A 23,365-nucleotide genomic window follows, 5' to 3' on the forward strand; every position below is an offset into this window, starting at 1 on the left:
CCTGGCAATATCCACTAGAAAGATCAAACTTTCTTTCCTAATTTTCCTTTGGCAAAAGATGCGGAGTAGATCATCTTTGAGCAGCAGGGAAAGTAAGAAATACAACCCCCAGGAAAGCTGTGTTGACAAGTAATTATCAGGAACATCAAGGCAAACGAGGTCCAAAAGAAAGACTTCAGTGTTAGGCAAAACTTCTCTATTATCAAACATCTAGGATTGAATTGATTTTTCTGCCCTGGTTGTCTCTAATGACTTGCTCTCTGGAGGTGTTTATCTTCCTTTACAGGCAATAAATAAAATCTAGGTATCTAGGTAAGCAAAAGGAAAAGGCTGAAATTAGGTGAGATGAATTTCACTTCAGTTCTCAAGAACCTGAGGGTTCTCCACCAGCCTTTCTCCTGTGACTGGTACTGCACTATGGCATTAAAATGTGATCCCTACAATTATATTGAATACATGAGTGTCATCCATGCATAGTGGAGAATAAATACCACTATTTATGATAATAGGTAGTATTTCTGCTACCTGGTAATCTGCTAGATGGAATGCTATCCTCATGTAGTAGATACCATAGAGCTAAACAAATATTAGTGCTTAGTCCTAAGAAAAGGTACTTGCGTAAAGAAATGTTTGGATATTTTTACCATTCTCTGCCTAGAATGAATTCCAAACTGCATTGCCAAAATAATCTCTACTTGTATTAATTAAGCTGTGAAGAACTCAGTTCTTTTGAGCTGACTCCTTCCAATTATTTATTACTACTGAAATAAATGACATAATACATTTAACCTTTTGCAGCTTATCTATAACCATGTCTGTGCTGTTAATAGGCTCCCCAATAAACCACCCCAGATATACCAGTTAACAAGCACAGCTGAAGATTTCCTGCAGACATGTATTTTATTTTTTCATCATACACAATGCTGGTGGCAGCATTTCAGAGAAGAGTAATTTTCCAAAGCATTTAAGAACATGTTAAGAGAAATAGCTGGAAGTGTTTAGATTAAACATTTAAGTTAGAGCTTGCTTAAGTAAGTGGCTAAATGTCTTAATGGACTGCAGCAGCTATGATGCAAAAAAACCTCCCAAGCTCCTTGTTTCCTTAAGAATTATTCTATAAACTCATTATGGGAGCAGCTTCTGCCCAGGAACAGCCTCCTGTGAGCAGGCAATACCTTCTCTAATGGTATGCCATTTCCACCACACTGTGGCTAAATGTCGTGCCCTATGGATCTGATTATTCAGACTGTGAATTCATATCAAAAGCCCAGCTCACCTCCATCCCATAGATGCCATGACATCTCTTCTGCTGATTCCTGAGTTTGCTTTTGGTGCAGGACAACCAGAAGGCTGCTGAAGGTCAGTGCCCAAGCCACAAACATTCACTCTTCAGTAATTCAAGTTCTGCACCTCTGCTTGCAACCACAGAAGAAGGAAAGGAGTGGGTTTCTTGAGGGGTTTACTTGTGGAACAAGTTTCATAGAACAGCCAAGCTCTGAGAGAGTGTTAAGTGCAGGTGACCATCAGGGTTGACCTAAAATGTGATTCCAGTGAAGATATGTCCTCATATATTTCTATAATGTTTTTATAATGTAAGTTATCAGCAAATACTCCATCTCCCCTAACAATGTAATTAAACTGTTGCAAAGGTGGTACATTTACAGCATGGCAAATACATTTATCTTCTCTTAACCACTTACCTGACTTGCTAAAGGTTTTTAATAATGCCCAAAGTAATGGGTCCTGAATAATTCATGTCCAAATTAGATATGCATTAATGGTCCCAGTGTAGTTAACTGGAAAACTAGGATCTGGCTTAGTGTCTGCTTAGAGCAATAAAACACTTTGAAGGCTACTGTGACTGTTAGGCTCAATAAAGCTGAGTCACTAAAAAGCAGTGATTTAATCTTTCCTGTTTACCTTCTCTGAAGTACACTGCTTGTGGAACCAGTGCCATAAAGGAACACTTTAGTTTACATGGCCAAATAATCAGATTTTTGCTAACATTATTTGCAAAATGCAATCTTTTAATCATACCTTTTCCAGCGAAACTGATTCTGTACATTTTCTGTAATAGATTGCTTACCATTTTAAAAGTTTTGTAATTTCCTTACAGATTAAAATTTATAGGACTGTAGCCTTCTGAGCATTATCTCAAATTTTTAGCACAGATTCTGCTGAAAGTTAATCGTGTTCAGATAAGGTTCTATTTGAATAACAGGACAAGATTTATTACAAACAAAGAAACAAGCAAACAAAACAAAACAAACAAAAAAGGGAAACAGCATAAAATCTGAAGCCGGCGGGCGGTGCCGGTTCGGGGGGCGGGGGCAGGGTGGCGCTGCCGGCAGCGCGGTGGCCCCGCCGTGCCCGGCGCGGGCTGCAGGTGGCGCTGCGGGCCCGGCTCTGCCCGCAGCCGCCGCTCCCCGCGGCCCGGCCGGGCGCTCGCAACGCGCGGCGCTGCAAAGGAGCGCCCGCTCCGGCGCGAGATTCCGATCTGGCGTTATTTTTCCAGTCACAAAAACCTCTCTTCTGTTTTCTTTCAGCACTGTTGACTTAAATGCGATTTCATATTATGCTTTATGGCTATAAACTTGTACAGAAACAAACCTCTCTGACTTCCACGTTGTGGTTTTTCCACAAACCTATCCGCTGTTTTTGACTGGGGTAGAATTAATTTTCTTTACATCAACTAGTGTAGGGCTCTGTTTTGGATCTGCACTGAACACGGAGTTGATAACATAGAGATGTTTTTGTTATTGCTGAGTGGTGCTTACATGGAGCCAAGGCCTTTTCTGCTTTTCCTACTGCCATGCTGGCAAGGAAACTGGGCATGAATGAGAAATTAGGAGGGGACACAGCTGGGACAGGTGACCCCAACTGACCAAAGGGATATTCTATACCTTACAATATCATGCTCAGTATATGAAAGGGGGGAGGGGGGCAGAGAGAAGAAGGAAGGGGGCAACATTTGAAGTGATACCATTTTTCTTCCCAGCTGTTACGTGGGATGGGGCCTTGCTCTCTGGGAGATGGCTGAACACCTGTTTGTGCATGGCAAGCAGGGATTTCATTCTTTGCTTTGCTTTACTTGCATGCACAACTTTTGCTTTCCCTATGAAACTGTCTTTTTCTCAACCCACAAGTTTTCTAGCTTTTATGCTTTCAGCTCTCTCCTGATCCCAGTGGTGGGGGAGTGAGCAAGGGGCTGTGTGCATCTTGGCTGCTGGCTGGGGTGAAACCACGACAAAATCTTACCATATTTCTTTTTAACAGTCCTGTGTTCTCTAAATAGGCTAATTTATCCCTTCTTTCCCATTTCTGTCCCTAAGTTTGTGAGTAATTGGGAGTCTACGACAGTGACAGGCCAAAATATATAGGTGATGCAGCGTGTGTCCCATTTTGCATGTATGCAACCGTTTTCACCCTAAGGCAGCCCAGATGTTCAGTGCAAACCAGTATCTGAATGAAGGAACAGATGGCTTGTGTCAGTGGTGCATGGTCCAAACAAGGGCACTAAGGAGTCAGCAGAAGGCAATCATCTTTGTCCCTGCACTCCTTCTCTCTTCAGTTTGTTCTTCACAAATAAGATTCAAGATCATATTTTACATTGATTCTGAGCACTGTAGCCTAAATAAGAATATGAGGGGTAATAATCAGGAAGAAGGAGACAAGAAAATACAGTATCTTTCTTTTCTAATTTTTATGTCTATACAGTAGTGATGCCATAATGTTTCAATCTGAAATAGTTATATGTTGCAGAGACTATAATTACAATTTTAACATGTAAGAATTTAAATTTTACACCTTCACTATGCATCTCTTTCCAATCTGTGGCCACCTTCATGCCGTTCTTTGCTACAAGGGTTTAGGGCTGACTCATAATCAGCTTTGTGCACCAGGTGTCCTTGGGCAGTTCCCAACCTGTGCTGGTGCAGGGGCTTGCTCTGTGCCAGCCAGGGCAGGACTTGTATTTGCCTGTGCTGAAATTCATGTGGTCCCTCTCAGTCTGCCAAGGTTCCCCACAGATGGTAGCCCTGCGCGCTGGTGTGTCCAACACCACCCCTAACTCGATATTCTCCTCAAAATTTCTGAGGGTCCCATTGTCCAGACCATGACCATCTGGTTTGAGGGATCCTCCAAAAATACACTGAAAGAGTAATTGGGAATGGTAAATGGAGGAGTATAGGAAGTAAGTTATGGGTGCCAAGGAAGGCTGTTCAGAAAAGGATCATCTCAATTGGCAGAGAGGTGGCTGATAGTCAGAGAGCAGAGGGTAGATTACTGATCCTAAGGTTCGAGAGATAAATAAGTGGTGAAGACTTGTGTTATTGGAGTGAAAATAGTTGGGCAATGGTTGGAGAAGGTTTTACAATACAGCAGGGGAGCACTGTACAAAATGGGAAGAGGAGGCATATACTTTTATATTTTTAGCAAAGAAAATCAGTTCATATTAAATCACTCTTAATATTTGATGGTATTTTTGTTCAGTTAATGAACTAAAATTATTTTTACTGCCTTAATGCCTATGTAAAGTACTAAAGTGTATTGGGATCACAGAACCTCATAAGGGTTAAAAAAAATAGTCACTAAAGTCCCAGATTGTTCACATTTCAATACTGTGACTGGGTATCCTGTAACAGATAAAAAAAGAACATTCCTCTGGAAAGGAATAACCCTCCCTGCATCGGTAAATGCTAAATCTGTATTCTGTTTCTATTTAAAATGTAGCCAAGCTCTTCAACGAGATGGAATTTCAGTTCACTTGCTGCAAATATGAAGCAATACTCTGCTTGTTTATTCCTTCTAGAGTCAGTATTACCAATGAATTTTCTTCCATTATAATATACTTAAATCTGTTGTTTCTCCATCGGACGAAGTTCTCATTGTAATTATAGATATTGAGCTTCCCTGAAGTATAAGTGATTTCTAATTATTAATCTTCCTTCAAAGAGACATGAAAGTTAAAATACAGAAGAACACTGTCCTATTCCCAGCCTTAGATCTGAGTGATAGGAAGTTGCTGGGCAAGAAAATGAAAGCAATGATTTTAGCTTTATCAATATTGAGCAAAATTTGTATAGAGGTCCCTTTAAATAGGGAAAAAATATTCAAATCAGATGATGGTTATAAGTGGAAATACACACAGACTAGTAATAAGGAGGGAAGACAGCTTCTTTGGGAAGTTCTCAATATTTTACTTTGAGAACATTGTTTTGGCTCTTTCCTCAAATTTTTCCATTCCTGAACTTGACTCTTAATCAATTATTTAAATCAGAAATAATGTGCAAACAAACTTGCACGTGCATAAAAGGAAGAAAACCAGTGGTAAATACAGTTGTACAAAATAGTAACACACTGCTTTAGGACCTAACACTATTTCTTAATACATCTAGACAAAAGTCACTTTCTCTGACCAGTGGGGACTCAGACCCCTAAAAGCCCTTTTTTGGTCTCATTCAACACTTCTCATTGAAACTGCTAGGGATCAAGTGAAGCAGCTAACTTCAATTATGATTTTAAGTTTTGAAGGATCTGACATTTGAAATAAAAACAGAAATTGTGCAAATAAAGCCTGAATGCATCTCTCTCAGATCTGTTGCTGTTCACCAATGTGAGGACTAAACCTGACCCTTAATTCACTTTACCATAGAATGGACAAGACTGGCTCACAAGACATTCTTGTAGGTAGTACACTAAGCTCTCTGTCCTACATATCATCTTAACCTATATTACATTCCTCAGTTAATCAGAAGAAAGCTGCTTTAAGATTTTTAAACATCAGGTGTACTTTTGCAGCATCAAATTTAAAAAATGAAATTTATCTGAAACCTTAGTGACTTTTCAATTAGAATTTCTTCAATCAATATAATATGTAATATATTGATTGAAGGCATTTACCAAATAGTCCCAAACTGCAGACTTGAATCTGCAAATCTATCATGTGAAAGATGAAGCATATTTTTGTCTTAACTTGAATTGAGCTACTCCTGCACTGAAAAAGATGAGTATTGAGTTGCAAAATGCTGTTTATATTGCTAGACTACTCATGATGAGATCTTGAGATCTTATCTTCAGGAATAATCCTCCTGCTCTAATTTACCTTCCTTTGAGCAGAGGTGGGACTAGAGGTCCTTTCAAAACTCTTCCAGCCCTGTGATCTGTTTCAGTCATGTCAGATATATTTTGTTACCGTTCCAGGTGCCCTCTTTATGCATGCATTGAGGAATACCACCCTACTTAATGACTTTGGTTGAATGGCATCCTTATCCTCTCCTCAGTTTCTTCAGCTTACCGCCTCACATATTGATGTAAACGACTGTGATACGTCCTGCAGCTGCTACAGCTTCTTCCAGCAATGATCAGCGCTCTTTCTCATGCACCTGTAAATATAACATCGTAAGATTACTGTCAGCCAATGATGAAACAGACAAAAGTCTCTTTAAGTTCACCTTACCAATATCTCCTCTCTTCCCTTCCCATGTTCAGTACGTGTTCTGTGGCAGTTCCTGAGTAACCAGTGGCACTCTTCGATGTCACCATTTATCTCTCGTTGTAGAATCTTTATTTTGGCACTGTCTATACAGTTGAGTAGATTTTCTGCTAAAAGATATTAGGAATTACGCTACTTGGTAGCAAAACAGTCAATCCTTCTCAAGAGCACTGCCATGAGACAAATAATATCATAATATTTTTGCATAGAATATGAGCCCTATTATGTATTAAAATCTATGTACTAATTGATACACTCAGACAAAATCAGTTTTGGTAAGTCAAATGTCTCAATAACACCAGCAAAATGATTAATCTAAAACAACACATTTAAAAATATAGAGACTGGAGTGGGTTTATTTTATTGTTCATAAGTCAAAGTCTGTCAATGATATTTATTGAATTGCCATAGCTAGATAAAGCTCTCAGATTTAACGGCAGGGACTCCCTTTCCTCGCTTTATATTTCTTATGTCTTCAACTTGCTCTTATTATATCTTCAAATATTATCTTCAAGCATAAAATAAATAAAGCACTGTTCTGCACCAAACATACATTTTAATGGACACAAGCCTGTCAGCTCAGGTGTCCAGGTACCTTTGGAAAAGCAATTATTGGAATGAGAGTTTGCATCCTATATAAAATCATATGGCACAGATTATTTTATTAGATAACAGACAAGTGTTTGCATTATGTGGAGCAATTAGCAGTCCTAGTACTTGCCATCCTTCCTGTGTGGAGACCTGAAACCTCTAGTCTAGTGGACTTCACTTTGAGACCATGTTATAGGAGAGAATTAAAGCCTAAACAATACTTATTTAGATGGTAATTAAACCAACCATCAACTGACTGGTGATATTGTAGTCTGTTGCTTGGCAACTGCTAGGAGCTGACAAATTGATTCTTTCTTTTAGACTGATATTAATTGCCTCATTTTATTAAGTTAGAAAAAAAGAAACAAATATTACAATGAATTTAAAAGTAAAGGCAAGAGAAGATAATCTGAGGAGAGATACAGAATTAAATAATGTAAAAGGAAAACAGCGAGAGGAGAGGAGAGGAGAGGAGAGGAGAGGAGAGGAGAGGAGAGGAGAGGAGAGGAGAGGAGAGGAGAGGAGAGGAGAGGAGAGGAGAGGAGAGGAGAGGAGAGGAGAGGAGAGGAGAGGAGAGGAGAGGAGAGGAGAGGAGAGGAGAGGAGAGGAGAGGAGAGGAGAGGAGAGGAGAGGAGAGGAGAGGAGAGGAGAGGAGAGGAGAGGAGAGGAGAGGAGAGGAGAGGAGAGGAGAGGAGAGGAGAGGATTTGAAACAGGATGTCCAAAATATGTTAGTCTTCAGTGTGGGATCATTGACATAGCAATGATACTGGGTTGGTTGGGTTGGTTGGTTTGGTTTTGGGATTTTTTCTGTCTGGAAAAGCTACTTTTTGACAAAATAGAACTGTTTTGATGCAATGATTTTTTTTTTTTCTTAAATACAGTCCTCAATTTACATAAGAATTTTGTTAGTCCAGTATGGAAGACCTTTCAGAGTAATCTTAAAAAACCTAAAAAATCTCATTAAGAATATTTATTTAAACTATCTGTGAATGAATAAAGAAATTTAAATTCAGGTACTTGCTGTAACTAGAGTAGAACAAAAACTTGGAACTGGATCTTCAGTAATGAAGGTGATTTTATCCCACGCTGCGATAACATCCTCTCCTGGCTTCCAATGCTTTACAATGTTGCTCTATTTCCAAAATCACCTTCTGCATCATTTTTTATGCTGCTTATTGGAGAATTCCAAAGATCACCTTCTGCAGTGAACAGGAGAAGTTGTATTTAGCTGAGATGATGAACATGGCTAGACTTGTGCCTAAAAAGAGCAGCTTTCATATAGCTCAAACAAATCTTTGTAATCAGTTCACCTGATTATTTGGGTTTAAGGAAAGAAAACAAAAGCACATTATAGTACAGGAGCATTAACTACAATACAATTAGTATAATTGTAATGTAATTACAATGCAGTTACAATTTGTTAAAAATTATTCTTGTTGATGTATCTGAATTATGAATTCTAATTGAAGTTTTATTTGATAGTTTCATCTTCTGTATAACACAAGAGAAACTCCTTGTCCATTGCTTTGGGTTTCTCAATTTTTTATTTTTGTTTCTCTGAAGAAACTGGGCGAAAATCCCTGATACTCCACTTGCAATAAGGATGTCCAGTCAACTGCATGATCAGAACACCTCTTCATATGGAGCCAGTGGTTTTGTCATGAGAAAGGGATTTGGATTGACTTTGCCTTCTACTGCATAAAATGTGTTCAGACTTAGTGAGTCTAGGTTATGTTGATTCCTTAACACAACTTTAGGTGATTCCTGATACGGTTGGCAAAAGGAAAAGGATGTGCCAGTGTTGAGCACCACATTCCTGTTAGATGCTCAGTTCCAGGGGCCAAAGTTCCAGCTGAAGCTGATGGTCAGTCTGATGAGGGAGGCAGAGAGGAAAGACAGCATCTCTGCTGGATACAAAGAAATGTTAGTGTAGTGTCTCTCATTTAACCCTAGAGCTAGGCCAAGGATGCAAGAAGGTGCTTAAGTAAAATTAGATTTTGTGCTTAGAATGATCTCTGGGATTTAGATGCTATCCTTTCTCTTTAGACAACTGGCTTACTCTTTTTCCCATAGTCTTGCTTAGCAGAGTTGCTGTCACTTACCTTTAAAGAGTGTGTTTTATCTTGATTTGAGATAAGCCAAATGAGCTCAAGTGCTTATTACTTGTGTTCCAAATGAGCATCCTCGGTGCTGCAAAGAAGAATTCCTTTCCTTTCTCCACTGCCCCACTGGACAGGGCAAAGGAGCACCAAAGGAGTCTGATCCAACTGCCCACTGGAAAAGGCACTCTACTGGGAAGAGGGAGCAGTGAAGCCCTCTGAGAGGCTGCTGCAGGTTGTTTCCCATGACCTTTCAGTGCAAAATGCCTAAACAGTTGTAGGAGCAGGAGTCAGGACTTCATGGATTACATACACCTCCAGTGCAGCTCACTAGAGAGTGGTATGCCTTTTCCTGGAGACAGCAAGGACTGGAGCACTGTCTTGAAGGTTTAAATACCAAAGGAGGACTTTGGAATAACCTGCACAAATTAATGATCTTCCTAAGTTTCCATGAGAAAGGTGCTGGAATGCATCTTGAAAGAGATGGGTTTCTATCCTTGTCTAAAGCCCCTGACCTCAATGGTATCTTGTGAAAAAGAGAATTGCAAGAATGCAGGAGAAGCTGTAGTCTGTCAGTTCTGCTTAGTTCTCTGTATGTGGAATTAAGTTACTAATTAGGGAAGGGAGCCGTAAGAGAAGTCACATGCTCTTTTGCCCTGAAGATTTTGAAATTAAAAATACTTGAAAAGACATGCCTAACACAGAACTGAGAACTAATTGGTAGTGACTGTACACAAGGAAGCGTTCATTATTTTCAGTTTGCAAAATATCCTTATTCTTAGTATCTCAAGATTCTTGCTAGTACTTAGATGGAAAAACATCATTAAAAGTAAATAGGTTATACTGAGGGAAATTTTTTAGCATGAAATACTCAATCTGTTGCCAGAACTTAATGAAATTTATGATGTGAGAATGTCTACTAGCTGAAAAAAAAAAACCTACTTTTTTTTCAGCTGCAACAATTCTATAGTAAAATAGCCTTTGGAGTAGCTACGTCAGTGATTTTCACAGGCACCACACACACTGCATAGACAAAGGCGTAGCTATCTGTGGGAGACCTGAGATCATTTTGCTGTGTAAAAGCAGCCAGTCCAGCCTTTCTTTGACAGTTGTTTCCAGCTGTATACATTAAGTGGATCTCTTAATCCTATCCGAACATTCTTTGACTAGAATAGCTGTATGAGTAAAAACCCACAGGTGTTTAATGATACTCCCCCACTCCATAGGACAGCAACTTCTGTTTGTGAAGAGCACTTTCTATGTAGGCACTTCAACTGATGTGGTCCTCGCAGAAATCTCCAGATCATCCCAGGGACTTGGATGCATCCAACCTGGAGCAAGGTACTTCCAGGGTTCTGAGGTGAGCTGGGCGCCATCTGCCTTCCGGGTTCCAGTTAGGCAGTAGCAGCCCTTGCTGCTCAAATAGGAAAGACCCTCAGGAAAGGCCATTATCTAGATGATCAATGGGGAAGCATGAATCAGAAATGTGGGCTTTGTCGGCTGCTGTGAAAAGCATATTCTTCTGCATGATGAAGAAAACTCAGTATATGGAAAAATATTATTATTTAATGAACTCCCATTGTCATTCTCATTTGAAGTTGCTAATGAGGCTGAAGTCAATATCCTTCATCTGTTCAGTAAAGTGAATTCTTCATCTTGACAGTCTAAGATTGCCAGTGGGTAGATGCAGATTTGTGAGAAGAACTAAATGGTGTTTACTGTGGTGACTGATTATCTCCTGAAGAATCATGTGTTTTTCTCCAACAGTAGAGGATATAATTTAATTAGACTGTTATTTTAAATGTTCTGACTTTTTTTAATGCATTAACTTATGGCCTGTGGCTGATAAAAAAGAAATTAACGCTGACTCCTCCAAGTGTGGAATGAATTGCAGTTTGCAAGGGGAGAAAATTAATTATAAATGCCTGCTATTTAAGTTTTCCAGATTCAGATGATAAATGAAGCAATTATTACATGTCAAGTATATAAACAGTAATTCATCAACATTTCAGCTTATTAATTCTAACATTTGCCATTCCATGTAACATATTTATCACATTTTATTGCTTGTTGATGAAAAATCTAGCTTGGTTCTCTCAATTATCTTTACACAGCTGCATAATGAAGCAACAAAGTAAGGATGTATATCACAGTCCTGAACACCATGAAAGGGTTCTTGTTTGTCTTGACTTGAGCTCAGAATAAAGCAGAGACCTGAGCCTGGCCCAGCTACAGGTGTTCATCCTCATTTCAACTTCCCAGCCTTGCTTTCAAGGTGTTGTGCTGCTGTGCTCCTGGTTGCACTTCAGAACCCATTCCTGCGATCTAATATGTGCCCAAGCCTCACGGATTCAGTCTGCCTGGGTGCTCCTTCTTTCCCTTTCTAATCCCATCTCTGTGGCTTTCCTCATCCTTTCTCTGTGCCTGCAATTACATAAGAGCTGGACTGGGAAACCTCCATCATTTTCAGACCTGTCTCTGAAATCCTGGTGTTTCACTGCACTCTCCACAAACTCTGCATTGGCATATGTGACCCATTTCCTTTCACACTGTCATTCTCAGAGTCATCTCTCTAATCCAGGATCCCCCAAACTTTACCTTATGGACTGAAAACAAAGGCTTAAGATCCCTCTAGACTAAGACAGGCAGCTACGTTTGTTAATGAACTATTTATGGAGCTGTTGTAAAACCTTCCTGTTCTGCACTGCTGCTTTGGTCTGGAGGCTCTTCACAATGCAGAAGCATGGCCATGCAAGTGGATAGATCATGAGTTGGACAGTCTGAGTTTCCTAACAGCTTTTTGCTGCTGTGTGATATGTGATTAATTTTTTTATATCCCAGGGTGAAATTCTGGCCCAAGTTACATTGGTGGAAAACTTTGCCATGACTTTAACCCCTGGGGGTTTTTTATTCCTTCACAAGGTTAGCCAAACCAGGTTTGGGGCCACAAAAAACACAGTAAACTCATGCCACTTGAATTTAAAGGAAAAAGAAAATTTAAAACCACATTTTAAAACCCAGTCACTTTGGGGAAGGCATGTATGCTGGCAGTTGCTGAAATGGCTACAATATACTCATTTTAGGCTTACCTGTAATCAAATGCCTTTGCTAATAAACTCTTAAGTCTTCTAGCCTTAAGGCTGCATCGGTCCCTAGGACCATTTAGCCACAAACACATGGTGCATGGGCATTATGGAATAAAACAAAAACCTGCACAGAAACACACATTTGTGACAGGCACCAATGGATCAAGAAACTTGATCTTATTCCCCTGTTGACAAGACTGTGGCTGAAGCAGACCATGGATGACCAGGATGATGAATGCAGCCAGTCTGTGTTTTGTCCTGGAGTTGCACAAAACCCAGTTCTGCCGGGCCATCCAGCCCCAGAGCCACGTGCATGGTGTCTCCCTCTAAACTTATCTTACGGGTCTTAAGTCCCATCTTAAGAACAGCCAAAGTCTTTCCCCTCCTTGAAATGAGTGCTTAATACCTTTTAGCTTTTTTGACTGTTTCAACATATAACACATTAGAAACTATGGGCACATCAAGTAACCGATATTGCCCTGATGCATTCAGGAGCAAAGTCAATTTATTTGTATGCAATATCTTTATATTTATTATGAAGCAGTTTGTTTATAGGAGCTGTCACAATGTTGTCAGCATAAGATAAGTTGCCACGAAAGTCTAATTATATCATATAAAAGCAGCATTTGCATATATGTCAGTCTCAGTTGCCCTGATAAGTTAAGCAGACATGCAGAGAAACAGTTTTAAACAGAAACTTAGAAAGAAATACCCAACTTTTAAGATTAGCATTTAATTTTATTTTTTCAATAGTTAAAAAAAAATTGCCCGTACAAGACATTAACAGTATTATACTTGAACCTAGATGGAACCATTACAGGCAAACAGTGTTTGTTCAGAAGGCTGCACAGGACAGCAGTAAAACTAGAGTGGAGGATGTTATAACATCTGACACCCCAAAATAAATTATGACCTCATGAATGTAGCTTACTAGTTGACGATCTCAAGTTTGACCCATGTCTTGGGGTCAAACAAACGTTACCTCTTTAACAACAGTCTCTTTCCTCATCTTGCTGTGTTTCAAAAAACCACTTGTAGATACTCAAGGTTACTTTCCTGCAAGAGAGAGGGAAGTTATTACATTTCTCTTAAGAAAATGGACTCTTCTCCACATTTGCCTAATATATGTATCAGGCTATGCTACCTGTGTTATCTCACAGTGTAAAAAAAAGTCTTAGAAGCAATGTTTGTATATGAATGTCATTGTGATATTCACTATGTAACCAGGCATTGTGGTTTAACCCCAGCTGAGAGCTGAGTACTTGCTCACACACCCTCCCCACAGTGGGGTGGGGAGAAGAATCTTAAAGAAAATGGTAAATAAAACCAATGGGTTATATAATAATAATAATAATAATAATAATAATAATAATAATACACTAAAGAGGAGACAACAAAAGAGAGAGAGAAGAATAAAAGCAGAGAAAAACAAGTGATGCACTGTACAATTGCTCACCCTCTGCTGACCCATGTCCAGCCTATCCCTGAACTGTGAAAGGCAGCTCCCAGGCAGCTCCTCCCAGTTTATATATTGAGCATGATGTTCTATGATATGGAATAACCCTTGGGCCAGTTTGTGTCAGCTGTCCTGGTCGTGCTTCCTCCTGGCCTCTTGTGCACTGGCAGAGCAGGGGAAACTGAAAATTCTTGACTTAGGGTAAGCACTGCTCAGCAACAACTAAAGCATCAGTGTGTTATCAATGTTGTCCTGTAACAGCTACTAGAAAGAAAGAAAAGAAAAACTCTCCCATGAAACCAGGACACTAGGAATAATAAATAAAAGTGTTTAATTTCTCTTTTATACTCCTCTACACTCTAAGAACATCACATATAGGTATTTCTGAGATGATCACCTTGTCCTGAAGTATCAGAATGTTTTTAAATTTCTTCTTCTCTATAGCAGCACTTTCTTTCAGTTTGTGTGTTTTTAATGAGAACTGAAACAAATGCTTACTTTCATTTGGATAGTATCTAAAGCAGTGTTTTGCAGATGTACATGTCCCTACATAATTTAACTGGCTTTAGCAATGTTTGAGAATGATTTAGAGTCCTCTGAGTCCTCTGCTGACTCAGTTACAAAGCATGCTAGAAAAGCAGAGAGTCATGTTCTTATCATGTACCCTCCTGTGATACCACCAGTGCTCTACTTGATGCTGCTTTTTTTGATTGGTATATCTGAATATTTCAGTCCATTCAGAGGGATCTATGTACACTCTACATAGCTGGAGGCTAGAGACACCTCCTAGGAGATGTGATAGAAATATTTTAAGGAGAATATTGTATTAAAAGAATCGTTGCAGTAAATAAACCAAGTTTTGTTTGGTTTCAGGTTTTTTTTAGTGGATGCACTGATGTTTACAGAGGTAATTATCTTGTACAGAATTGCCACCTTTAGCTACAGTAAGGGCTCTCAGAATACTTTCCATGCAGCCTCAGTAGAACTCTTCATTTGAAAAGGTAATCAAAATTTAATAGCAAAAATCTAAGGTTGATACTTATCCAAGCTTTTCTCATTTGGAGCTGGACAAGAAAATGACAGAAAATATCTCAGAATCTGAAGGGTATTGAAGGGAGACCACTTCAGATATTTTTGAGCATAAATCAACTCACTAGCTAAATTAAGGTGTACATGCTGTGCAACTTCAGCTCACTCAAAATGCAAAGCATGGGGGTTTTTTGGTAGGCCTTCCAGCAAAAACAGTCCCAAAATAAAAATACATAAATCCATTCCAGTCTGGGCTGCCTGCAGGGATGTGAGAGAAATAAAACATCCCAACAAGATGTATTTATGACACTGGAGCAGGCTCAGTACACTGAGGTTTGCACCAAAGACTGAATCACCATTTGCTAAGCTATCCACAGTGACAGTGAGCCGAGAAGGAACATAGCAAACCATTTACCTAATAATTGAACAATTCAGGTGTATGAACAAATAGTTTAGATCTTTTTTAACAAAACTATTTTGAAAAATATTTCAGTATGAGCTAAAAGATGTGACTTAATTTTGTCCAGGAGCACTTGCAGTAAGTCACAAGAAATGCAGCTTCTATCCTTCCTGTGAAGGAAGGATAGAAGAAATAAAGCAGGTAATTTACAAGATGCCAAAAATTTGCTTGCCAGGACAGAACAGCATTTATTGTTGTGCTTGGTTGAAGGATTTTTGTTATTTTCTTGAGGGGTGGGAACAAGAATAGCACTCTTCTGAACATCAAAACAGCTTGACAATTTTTTTTATCAGCATTACAAACAAAGTCATGATCTGCTTTCAGTGTTGACAAAATTAAAGATATTTTGGCAAAGGTAAATATTCTATATTCCAACCAATATCGGTTGAGTGAATTTGACTTATGGAATTTTTTGCACACCACCAAAAGCAATGTCATGAATATTAATCCTATCTCTAGGTTAAAGAAGGAGCAGAAATACTGCAAATTAGATTTATCAATATTAAATACTGAAGTAATTTAAATTCTAAACATGTTTTAATATTGACACTATTTGATACCAAAGTCAAAAACCTGTCCCTTTACACAAAGAGAAAAAAAAAGTGATTTCTTTTTTTATATGCTTCCTCAAAAGTCTTTAACATCATCTGGATAAAAAAAACCAAATCCACAAATAATTTTGCTGTTACCCTTAAGCTGACAGCAGGAAGCATGAAGCTAAAGAATACCTGGGTTTTAATTGATATATCTGATATAAATCCTTTCCTTTTAGTGCTTGGATTTGCTAAATCTTGTCCTTCAGTGCACAGGTCTTCTTTTCATGTCTAGTTTTAAAAGTTCTTATTCTTTCAGAATCTTTACAATCAAAATTCAAAGTAATAATTTTGTTTAAGCACAGAAACTGGTTCAGTATAGTTTAGCCACCTCTCATTTAGAGAGAAAATCCATTGAGGGGAGAAGAGTAAACACAGAATGGAAGTTTGCAGAGAATCAATAAACATTTAGGAAAGCACTGGAGATGAGAATGTGTAAAATTGCTATCAAGCTTCCATGTTGGTGCACTTATTCACTGTTCTTGGAAATGTGGAATTGTTAGTGCAGTACTGTCCCCACTGAAGTCAGAGGAGGAGTTGGTTTTCTGATGTGGATTCAGGTGGATATACAGAGGTTTATCCTATCACTAAGAAATGGCTTGTCTGAAAAGTACGGAGAATATTCCACAAGAGCCTTGGTTTGCAATATGACCAGGAAAAACACTGTACCTCCTTTTGCAACTTAGTCCCTTGAAAACTGTTACCTGTAGGAATTACACTCATAACTAATGTTGAGCTTGAGGTATGCAGTACCTTCATTAATGTGCAGTTAACTGTCCCTATGAAAGAGAAGAGAAAAGCAAGCTGGGCTTTATCTTGGACTCAGTTTTTTGAAAAGCCATTTTCAAAGATGCCAACACCAGCTCTCCCACAGCCATAGATACAAATCCATGGAGCTTATGTCCTCCTTATTTACTTTTTCAGGTGTATGATCAGTTTCTCATCTCCTCAGAAGTTACTTTGTTGTGACAATGTGTAAAATAGTCCTGAAGCTGCTCTGAAATTCTTTCTTCCCAAGAGTAAAAGTGACAGGTAAGAACCCAGAGGCCCGCCTGCCTGCCCCTCATTCTGCAGGTAAAACATCTCTGCATGAGTAGGCAGCCAGCAGACAGTGCCAGTAGTGGCCAGGAGCTCTGTGTGGACAGGTGGGATGTGTCCAGCCCTGGCAAGGTGTACCACAACACCTGGGTGCCTCAGAATTCCTGGTGTGGGATCAGTGTGCTTCTCAGAGCAAAGGAACTGCTTGGCTGTGTAATTTCTGAGACTCCCTTTTTTGGGTTTGTTTTAGCTGGCTGAAGTGTGGAGCGGGGCAACACTAAGTGGAGAGGCTCCAATTCCCACCTTGCCAGCTGCTCACCCTGGAAAGGTCTCACTGCAGCAGGCAGCATCAGGGCCCCTTCTACACTGGCCCCATGGGTGTCCTTTAAGCACTGGGCATGGTGCCAAGTGATGTTTCACAGCTGCAGGCTAAAGCGAAGATGCAGCTGGAAAAGCAGCAGGTGAGCTCACAAGATGTTCTTGTACCTATTTGGAAAATTGCAGGCCATTAAGTTTGATTCAATATTGCCTGTTAATCCAGGACTGCTGTTCTTTCCTCCTCAGATTGGTCCAAACATAAGGAAGAATGCAAGTCCACTCATGAGGAAAAGTTTTCAGGGGATTATTGTCTCAGGCATTAAACAAATCTTAAGAGTATTATCATACACATCAGGTCAAGCAGCACTTCAAAGGCTGTTCTTGCTCTTGTGTAGGACTTTGTTCCCTGTAGCTGCAGACTGACAGACCTCTGCACTTGGGTTTCCCCATCTCTAGATAACTGTTTTTCTGAGTATTTGAATTTACCTTTCAAGTTTCATCTTCTCATAGTGTTGCAATATATTTTCTCATCTAGACAGTATCAGCTTAGTTGGCTCCAAAGAGCTAGTCATGGATACATACAGTCTTTTTAATGAAATTTTCACTGTAAAATAACAAATTATTAAGCATTGTCTCTGTCATATTTCTACCTTTTAGCCCATTTTATGTAGCCAGAGTTCAAGGTGGGCATCTCATAATCAGATGATAATCAAACGCTGAATAAAAAATTCTGTTTCATAAAGTATAATCATAGAATGCTTTGGTTTGGAAGGAACCTTAAAGATCATGTAGTTCCAACCCCCTGCCATGGGCAGGGACACCTCCCACTAGACCAGTTTGCCCCGGGCTCCATCCAACCTGGCCTTGAATACTTCCAGGGATGGGGCATCCACAGCTTCTCTGGACCACCCATTCCAGTGCATCACCACCCTCACAGGAAAGAATTTCTTCCTAATATCTAATTTAAATCTTCTCTCTTTCACTGTGAAGCCATTCCCCTTGTCCTGTCACTGCAAATCCTTGTAAATAGTCTTTCTTCATCTCTCTTGTAGGCTCCCTTCAGGTACTGAAAGGACACAAGCAGGTGGCCCCAAAGCCTTCTCTTTTCCAGGCTGGACAAACACAGTTCTCTCAGCCTTTCCTCACAGGAGAGGTGTTTCATCCCTCTGATCAACTTGGTGGCCTCCTCTGCACTTACATAATGCTGTAACTAACACAATCACATGGGAAAATGCAGAGCAAGTCCTATTTTTTCTCTTTAGTGTTGCAAACAGTTTAATAATGAGCTACTGGAATTAGAGACGGTCATGGTTTTAAGTCCAGCTGGAGATGAAACGCCACACAGCCACTCACTCAGACCCCCCTTTCTTTCCCCCCCACTTCAGTGGAATGGGGAAGAGCACTGAAGTAAATCTTGTATGTTAAGACCAGTTAAATAATTGAAAATGAAGTAAAATACAATAATAATGGTAAACAATAATAACGATAATAAAAAGAAAAAAAACCAACAAGTATGACCACCAATTGCTCACTACCTGCTGACAGATGCCAGAGCCCCCTTCCCAAACCCAGATCGGCCACCCTTTCAGGTGATTCCCCAGTTTATACACTGAGCATGACGTTCTGTGGTGTGGAATAACCCTTTGGTTAGTTTGGGTCACCTGTCCCAGCTGTGCTTCCCCCCAGTTACTGACAGAGCATGAGACAAGGAAGAAAATAGTCCTTGACTTAGGATAAACACGATTTACCAAAAAAACCAAAACATCAGTGTGTTATCAACAGCATTTGCATTCTGAATGCGAAACAGAGCACTGTGGCAGGTACTGCTGAGGAGGCATCAACTGAACCCCAGCTGAAGCCAGGACAGAGTTGCTCCAGGCAGGCACAATCCCCTCCAGTCGGGCTCTACACGGCCCCGATTTTCCTTCACGAGCTCGAACCATCCGTGTTCTCCTTCCTGTCCTACGTTTTCCCGCTAGATGGAGCTGCGAGGTACGGCATGAGCCACAAAGGCAGCCTTTGATGTGAGGGAAAAACACACATTTCTGAAGAAAACCCAAAATGACAGCGGCAGAAATGCTTGCAACTGTTCTGGAGTTCTCGTAGATGCCTTGTAAAAAGCATGCCCCATTTCCAGCGCATAAATTTTGTGGTATCTATACCTCACTGTAATTTTCTGAGGACTGTTTGGAAGGAAGGGCTATATTCTCAAAAGAGTGAAGAATTTTATTTCCATGGCTGTCAGTTTGCTAAAAATTGAGAATGTGAACATGCTTGCAGGTATTCTGCAGGAAAAATTAATTACACAGCTTGAACTTCTGATACTTTTTGCAGCTTCTCAAAAGAAGTAAATTTATTTACAGCTGAGACTTGCTTTTATTTTTCCCAACCAGATCTAACACTATAGTGTTTCAGGTCAGGAAGATGAGCTTTAAAACACTTGCATATACCAAAAATATTGTTTAAGTTCCTTTCATTATGACCCTAGTTAATGTTACACAACTTAGTGGGTTGTTATTTGAAATAGCTGTTTTCCCATCCACTCTGTGAAAAAAGAGAGACTGCACAGCAGGAGATGTTAGCTGGTACACAGGTTTTTTTCAATGTTATTGCAATGACAGCTTTGGCTTGATGGTTGACATTAAAATGAAAGAAAAATATTTTCCAGCACAGCTAGTTAAAGAGCCAAGGCCATGACAAAGTTGTTTAGCAGCAAAAGAATTGACTTTTAGAGACTCTTTAAAAGAAGCCTGAAGCAACTTAGAGGCACAATGTCATATCAGATAGTAGCACCACTTTTTTAACTGGAAAATAAAGCTATTTGAAGATGCTAGCTCAATAATTGCTTTGCATTAGCTAAACACAATGATATCAGCATCTTCAGAATCTGTGAGACTGGTTTCCTTTATGTTGCTATGATACCATATTATTATTTGATATGATATGCTTTATCAGGGACCAGCATAGGAATAATGGTCAAGAGTAAAAATGAATAATTCAAATCAAGAAAATTCTCCCTTTTCAAAAAACACAGTTTATCACACAGTTTTCCTCTGCAAAGAGACCTTGTGAAACCGATATCCGTAGGTTTCATGTTTACTGTCTTTCAAGAGCTCCAGTATCAAATATGATTACTTTCCAAGCTGTTTGCTTTTCCTAACTGTTATTTCTTCAAACTAATCTATGGTACAGACTGATTTCCTGTGCCTCTGAAATAAAATACTAAAGGTGATTTTCACAGGAGATACTGAAGATGATTTCTGCAAGGGGTTCAGTTTGTACAGCCCATTGCCAAGCTGATGAGGGTAAATAGGTACACAGGAGGCAGCTGACTAAATCATTCTCATGGGAATGGGTAAAGCACAATAAACTCTGTCCATTTATCAAAGATGACAATAGAGGTGATTGCCATTTTTCACTAACATTTAGAGAATCAAGCTCAAGATCCTTTTTTTGGTGTACCTTTGGCTGAGACACCTTCATCCCTGGAGATCAGGGGGTCTACAAAATCCATCAAGGACCCAGGAGCCCCGACTCCACCTGGCTGTGAGGGGAGGCAGGGCAGGATGCAGGGCAGCCCAGTCTGATACAATCATGCTCTTCCATGGAGCCAGGGCCAGAACAGCCCAGGCTTTATCCCACAGACCCTTGTGATGCATTCAGCTGTTCAGCGAAGTTTATCCACCTTTAAGAAATTCAGTCACTATTATAGGGCCATAAGGGTCTGGGGCGCATGTGGTCAGTGAAGTAATGTTTGATGCTGTTTCAAAATGGAGCTTCTAACAAACTTATAGTTCTCAGGAAATTTTGAATAGTTTCACTTGATCAGATGATTTAGAGTGAAATCAAATTTTGAAACGTAATTTGTCATAAATTAGCAGCCCTTCTTCTCTGCAGTGAAGACATATTCTGTCACTAACACAAGAATGCAAGAAGTTATATGCCAGGATATCATCAGGGTTAGAAGGGGTTGCTTTAAATTTACTTGACCTAGTAAAAGTGAACTCAGGTTCAGACTGTTTAAGACAAAAGCAAAGAAACAGCTAAAGGACAGAAGAAAAAAAAAAACAGTTATAATTCTCTGCTCTACATTTACATAATCTTATTTTATACCTTATTTTGTGTCCTTGTTTTCGCCCACTCTGGTAATTACCTCTTTAACCATTTACCTTGGGAATAGACGAAGTTCTGTAGGCACATGGTACTGAGTGAAACAAATAGACACTGGTGTAGTCCTCTTGAAACACCAAACCACCAGGTATGATGGCATAAAACAGCACTACGGATTTTTAGCAAAACAGAGCAAGAACTCATACTCCTTTATATTATATATGTTTCCTATGGCATATATGCAAGAAATTAATAGCTATTTTATCAACCAACTATATTATTCTTTGTTAGCTTAAGTGTCCAGTGTGAAAATTTAAACATATATATGCTTAATATTTAGATATTTATGTGTTATAAATTATGTATTTTTACAGACTTAATTCACCTATGCACATGCTTTGCATGCTAATGCAAGTTAAAGATGACTGTTGCTGGTTTATGACATGCAAGTCCTTATCATCTGTTAAAAACAGTCAGACCAAAACACCACAAAAATTATGGGGTTTGCCTTTTCCTGGAAAGAGACAGTCTGTGGTAGCATGCAGTATCATGAGAGGATAAATGAATTTACTATAAATGAACCAGTTTGGCCAAAATCGGTACAGTCCCTAATGGAACATCAGCCCAGACTGATCAGTTTTATCGGGCTTGGATTAGCATACAAAGTACGCCCATAGGTGAATTTAACAAAAATTCATTCTTCCGCTGTAAGCTATCTTTACCCAGCAACTACCTTTACCCAGAGCACAGATCACTCACTTCAAGATCTAAATAAAAATCTCTTCTGCTTTTTGACAGGACAATAAAGATTGATTCAGCCCATTTGATACCTGGTAATTTAGAAAACAAGAGGAACTCTATCCATTTAAAATGTCTTTCACAAACAGCACAGATATTCCTTTTCTCGAGAACAAGAGATTTAGCACTGCATCTGCAGTATATTTTTAAAAACATCTGAGATGTGTAAAGTGCCCTGGATCCCTAATAGCAAAAACACAGAACTAGGAGGGCCCTGAAACTGTTAGACAGATTTGCTGCCATTGAGTATTTAGGCATTGGCAAGAATTAAAAGAACCTTCTTAAGCAAGCAATTCACTTAGTGCCAATTTTGACATTACTTTGCATTTCCTTTAAATGTCTGTGAAATTCCCACAACCACCACAGCTGTGTATTTCTACAGGTACCAGCAGGACTTCACATAATTTTTTGTCTAATGTAGACCTGAATATGGTGGGGCTGTGGGATGTTCAGTGTGATTTGTTGTATGAGCAAATGAAACTGGGAATGACTGTATGTACCTAAAGACCCACTCACCATGGTGACATTTGAATTGGTTAGTGCATGAGCTAGTTTTAGTTTCATAACCTGGGCTAGTGAAATTAGAATTCACAGCTTTCAAATTATATTCAAATACGCTCTGTCAACATTAGCTGCCATTTTCATTGACAAGAAACCAGAATCTCTTGATTGTCAAATTTTAACTTAGCTTGATCAAGCACAATCTGTTCTTCACCTCCCAACTCTGGACCCTCAGGTTGAGGAGAAGCACAGTGGAAACAGGCAGGGATGGGCCACATTTTATCTCCTTCTTCCCCTCTTCTCCTTAAAGCTAGCTACTACTATTTTGTCTGCAGCAACTTAATTCTTTATTCTGTTTCTACTATCTCTACTTTCTGAGGTCTTCCAGTTTAGTACTGATAGATCTCAGATTCCAGACCCTTCAAGATTTGTTTGTTCAACTTATGATCTCAATAAGAAAAAATAATCCTTTCAGCCAGAGGAAGACAGAGATGTCAGCTTCTCTTCAGTATATAAATGGAATCCTGCTGGACAAGATCCCTGTCTTACAGGTTGTTGGGGTTTTAGGAGTTCTCCTGGGGTTTTTTTCCTGTTAAAGGAGTTTTCCCCATATGTGCTGCCAGGGGGACAAATTACTGAGTGCTTAAGGAAAACAAAAGAGCTGGCTATGGAGGTGGGTGCATCTGGCTACTCTTTTGTTTTACCTGGGTGTGTGGACAGTCGGACCCCGGCGTTTGGACGGATAGGGAGGCTGTTTTCATCAGCTGCTTTTCCTTCTGCCAGAGAAACCCC

Source organism: Corvus cornix, chromosome 1, assembly GCF_000738735.6.
Source record: "Corvus cornix cornix isolate S_Up_H32 chromosome 1, ASM73873v5, whole genome shotgun sequence".
Classification (NCBI taxonomy): Eukaryota; Metazoa; Chordata; class Aves; order Passeriformes; family Corvidae; genus Corvus; species Corvus cornix.